Raw genomic sequence first — 5,334 nt, 5'->3', positions numbered from 1 at the left:
TACCAATAATTTTTCCTCTGTAACAAATTAATGACTTGGGTTTCTGATGAGGTGCTGGACATGTCCATTGAAGGTTCAGGGGTCTGGAGGGGTTCTTTATGGCTGATCCTGTCTGACCCAGGCCAAACCCAACCACCTCCATTGCTGCTCCATCCCACATCCAGGGGGAATATTGGTATTGTATAGAAATACTCCTCTTCCCTGCTACTCGGTCCTTCCTTACAGATCCATGGAACAGGTTTTCTCCACCCTTTGTTCCCAACAACAGCTCTCCAGCCCAAATTCCAGGTCCCACAGACACAAACTAAACACACCTAAGGCTATAGTTCCATCAGCACCTGGAATTCCGAGCTCCCTGTTCCCTGGATTGCTCATCCCAATCTCACCACAATCTCAACTCAGCCCACAGGCTCTCTATCCTCAGAGGGAAATACAACCCAGTGGGACACAGCCCTGGCACTGCATTTCCTCTCATTCCTGGTCTCCTACAAACCCACAGGGAAATCAAAACCCTCAGACCCTGCATCCCTGGACACAAGGGTAACTGGAGTTTCACCCAGATCCCAGCACCCTGGAAAAGTGTGTTCCCACCAGCACAAGCCTGTGGCTCCATCCAGCCCATCCAGCCCTCCTTTCCCTCCAGGAAGTCCCAAACCCTCCCACACCTCCCCTGCATCTGTCCAATGGCCCAGCCCAACTCCAGGCTCAGCCCCAGCGCTGCGTTAGCTCCAGCCCTGGCAGAGCTGCAAACACCCCCTGAGCTCAGTCTCCTGGGCTCCTGAACCCCCAAGCCAATGCTCAGGCTCACCAACGGGGACTGACCTGTCCCTCTCAGCACAGCCCAACCCCACAGCTCTGTGGGGGGTCATGGTCACCTGGCCCTTCGCCCCTTCCCAACCCCTTCCCAGCAGACACAGCTAGCACCAGAGTGGAATGGGAAAAAGAGCCATTTCCCAGGGCTAGAGAAATGTGTCCCTCTGACTTACCTCCCCCCCACAGGCAGGACCAGGTGCCCCCAGCACCAGCTGGCAGGGTAGGAGTCTGTTGCCTTTGGCTGCTCACACCCCAAGGCATTTGGTAGAGCTGGACCCAAGTCAGTGATTTTCCCTGTCCTGAAAGAGAGAAGAACAAGAAAATTAAGGTCACTGGGGAATTCAAAGGCTCCTGGCTTTCACTTTTCTCTTCTGATTACTCACTACAGGCATTTCTTACGTAAAACCTGTTCTTACCTAGCAAAAACTGAGCAATTCACAGTGTTGCTGTTTGTATCCCAGCTTCCCAAAGGATTTCTCTCCCAGAAGCAGCAGCAACACTCCCTGACTGAGGCTGGGAATTGACAAACAAATTTAGAGTCACCTTTGTCTCATCTCCCTGCTGTGATGGTTCGGACTTGGCTCCCTGCCAAATGCCCAACCTCCCAGTAGCAGCCCCTCTCTTCCCCCTTTTCTACTTCCCTCAGGGCAAAGGAAAAAAACTATGCAAATTGAAGAACCCAAAAAAATCAAGCTAGTTATATAAAAAATATATTTTATGTATATTACAGTTAAGATGCTATGTACACAGCAAACAGGAATTCAAACACCTCTTGAAGGGATAGGGAAAGGGGAAAAAAGGGACAAAAGGAAACAAAAAGGGACACTGAATAGATCTGCGCAATCAAACCCGAGAACTAGTAAAATAACTAGTAAAACAAATCTCACCACGTCCCTTAGAAAGCAGGATTGGCAACACTGCCAGCACTCTCCAAGCTTCCACGTGGCAGGTCAGTGGATGCTGCAGGCCTCAGCCTTAGATAAGCGAGACCAACGCAGGGACCCACTGTTCCCGAACTCCGACGGAAGAGAAGAGAGCGAAGGCCACTCCTCCCTTCTTATTTATACCTCGATTTACGTAAAAATCGTATGGAATACTGGGAACACTGCCCCTTCCTTGGTTACAAACTGGTAACCAGGGAAGGCCTAGATTAAAACCACCACACCTGCACAGGCAGAGGCTTTGGGATTCCAAGGCAAACCCAGAGACACCCAGAGAGCAGCAGCCCCTCAGGCCCCCCTCGGCCTCCCCTGAGGTCACCCAGCAGGGATGCAGCACAGCACGGAGGGGGATGACCTTTGGGATCCCTCCCTGGCCACTGCAGAGTATGCAGGCAGCAGGGCAAGTCTTGCCTAGCCGCCAGGCAGCGCAGACAGTTCAGCCCCACCAGCAGTGGGATTTTCTGCCTCTTGCTCCTCTCTCATTTGGAACTGAGCGGTGACAAACAAACCCTGAGCACACAGCGCGGGACCAGCAACTGGGCACAATCAACACCAAGCAGCAACCTCAGAGGCCTGGACCTTCCTAGTCCAGGCTCTGGGCTTCCGTCGCTTTCTTCTGCTGCAATTATACTGCCCTGGGAAGTGTTAAAATGCAGACTGCCAGTGAGAAAGTTGGTGGGCCAGCCTTGACACTCCACAGGCAGCAAGAGTTTTCTGAGGTAGCACCTTTTGTCTGGGAGGAATCTTCGTCCATGTTCAATTTTGGGAGTCGAACTGGCGATTTCAGTGCTGGACTCCTGCAAGCGAAAAACAACCCTTTCCCCTAGGAAAGAAAGTTCATACCCTTGGGGTCTCCGGTCCAGTTGTTGGCCATCCTGGGCACTCTGTGGGCAGCAAGAGCTTTCTGTCCTGGTGCCTTTTGTCTGGGAGGAATCTTCATCCATATTCAATTTCAAGAGTTGGACTGGCAATCTCAGCGCAAGCCTCCTGCAAGCAAACAACAACCTCTTATCCCAGGAAAAAAAGCCTGTAGCCTTTGGCTGTTAGGAGCAGTTGGCAGGCCAGCCTGAGCACCCCATGTGTAGCAAGAGCTTTCTGTGGTGGCACTTTTGATCTGGGAGGAGTCTTTGTCCATGTTCAATTTTCGCAGTGGGACAGGCAATTTAAGTACAGGATTCCTGCAAGCGAATGACAGCCCTTTCCCCCAGGAAAGAGAGTACTTACCCTTGGGATCTCAGGTATAGTTGGTGGGCCAGCTGGGGCACTCCATGCGCAGCAAGAGCTTTCTTTTCTGGAACCTTTTGTCTGGAAGGAATCTTTGTCCATATTTAATATTGGCAGTCAGACTGGCAATTTCAGTGCTGGACTCCTGCAAGCCCTTTCTCCCATGAAAAAAAGTGCTTACTTACCCTTGGGGTCTAAAGTGCAGTTGGTGGGACAGCTTGGGTGCTCCATGGGCCCCAAGAGCTTTCTGTCCTGGCACCTTTGGACTGGGAAGAATCATCGTCTGTATTCAGTTTTGGGAGTCTGGCTGCCAATTTCAGCCCATGGCTCCTCCAATCAAACCACAGCCCTTCCACCATGGAAAGAAAAACCTCAACACCCGTCTCTCATGTGCAGTTGGTGAGCCACTCTTAGCACTCCATGGGCAGCAAGAGCTTTCTGTCCTGGCACCTTTTGTCTGGAAGGACTCTTCATCCATATTCAATTTAACAATCCTATTTGGCCCCTTGGAAAACAATATTGCATTTGGAGAACAACTGTTATTACAGAGAATTGAATAAAGTCACCCCCACACTTGCAGTTTCAGTACCAGACATGGTTACCCTCATAGCGAACAGGGTCAATTTTTGCAGTAGCCAGGAGGGGGCTACCAGAGGTTATTCTATACCACCTCAATGTCATTGCTGGCTGTGGGGAGAAGGGAGTCTCTTCCAGGGAGAAGAGGTTCTGGTCCTGTCCAGTAAGCGTGGCACATCTAGTATTTTCTATTGTCAGGGAGTTTTCTGACATGTGAGTATTTCTATTGTCAGGGAGTTTTCTGACATGTAAATTGTTCCTTTTTTATCCCCCCTGTCATTAATATTGGTACTGTTATTGTTTGTTTTCTTATCTCATTGCCATTTGCAGTGAATTGTTCATATCTCAACCAGTCATCTCTACCCTGTGTGCCTCCAATTCTCCTCTCCAGCCTGCCACAGGAGAGGGGGGAGTGAGCAGCGGATGGTTTTAGTGGGACCAACAAACTGAAGAATTCCATTCCTAAACCAAGGCAGACCTCTGCTGAGGTACATGCACACAAACTATGAATGCACATATAGATTGTGGACATTGATCAGCTCATACTGCACATGCCTAGGGCACTACCCACAGCCAACCCCTTTTGCCACTACATGTATAAAAGACATTTGCACATAATTGTACTCTTTGTACACAGCTGCATTTAAGGGCATTATATAGGTCCTGGGGGGAAATAAAGCACAGTTTATTCTCTACTTCCCATGAGCAGCGATGGTCAGCCACTTCTGAGAAGCAGGGCTTCAGCAGGTGTAACAGTTCCTTAGCAGGCAGCCATTGGAGAAAATGAATGCCCCCCTTCCTGCTCCTTGCCTTAGCTTTTATATCTGAGCTGACATCATATGGTCTGGAATATTCCTTTGGTTACTTTGGCTCAGCTGACCTGATTGTCCCCCCTCCCAGAATCTTGCCCTCAACTGGGTAAGGAACGTTACAGTGCTGATGCTGTGCTGCCCTACTCCGCCGTAACCAAAGCACCAGTGTGTTATCAACACCCTTACAGCTACCAATGCAAAGCCCAGTGCTGTGAGGGCTACTGTGGGGAAATCAACTCCAACTCAGCCAGACCCAATACAGATATCTATATATGTATTATAGAAAAGGGTGACTATGTCATTCAGGAGAAGGGTGATGTGCAGCTGAAGAGTTCTGACCTGCAGAAAGGGCTGCAATGTGCTTAGAATTGCTTCTGTGCAATTGTTTGGATACTGATGCACTGGCATGTCTGAGACATTTATTGGAGAAAGCAGACAAGCAGAACTTGCTCCCGGAAACATTCAAAATTGAGGCCCTACATTTTTTTTTTAATGTGCTGCAGAAGTGCTCATGTCCCCTGGTTTCTAACAGTTCCTCCAGCTTGCAAAGCATTCTCGGTCCAGCCGGAAACACATGGTTATTAAATCTGCGGAGCACAGCTGATGGAAACCAACCTACTGGCAATTCTGAAGTTCTCTTAAAAAGCTGAGAAATCTTGCCATTTATTTCTCCTCCCCTGAGCCAGCCCTGTCTTTCCTTTCTTTTGCCACAGCAGCCCATGAACAGGGAGTCACTGGTGGGGGGTTCCACAGTTCCACCATCTCAGGCCCAGGGCTCTCCCACACCCTCCTAAATGACTTGGACCCAGGGCTGGCAGGGATACCGAGCAAGTGTGCAGATGGCACTAAAGTGGGAGGAGCTGTGGACTCCCTGGAAGCCAGGGAGGTCCTGCAGAGAGACCTGGACAAAGGAGAGGGCTGGGCAATCACCAACCACACACTGAGCAAGTGCGCAGAGCACACGAGGA

The 5,334-nt window shown here is 50.1% G+C and overlaps 1 long non-coding RNA gene across 1 annotated transcript; it reads right to left on the bottom strand.

Moving 5' to 3' along the window:
- Nucleotides 1–1,036: 1,036 nt before the first annotated feature.
- On the bottom strand, nucleotides 1,037–1,229 carry LOC114058395. The gene is made up of 2 exons (XR_003571437.1): nucleotides 1,197–1,229; nucleotides 1,037–1,112 (listed from the first exon to the last, which is right to left on the bottom strand). It is a non-coding gene; the product is annotated as an uncharacterized LOC114058395 (long non-coding RNA).
- Between the last annotated feature and the right edge of the window lie 4,105 nt (nucleotides 1,230–5,334).

Source organism: Empidonax traillii, unplaced genomic scaffold (assembly GCF_003031625.1).
Source record: "Empidonax traillii isolate 1590-97213 ecotype Southwest subspecies unplaced genomic scaffold, ASM303162v1 scaffold170:size2694500, whole genome shotgun sequence".
Lineage (NCBI taxonomy): Eukaryota > Metazoa > Chordata > Aves > Passeriformes > Tyrannidae > Empidonax > Empidonax traillii.
Note: the sequence above shows the minus strand (reverse complement) of the source record. Positions and strands in the feature narration are given on the sequence as shown.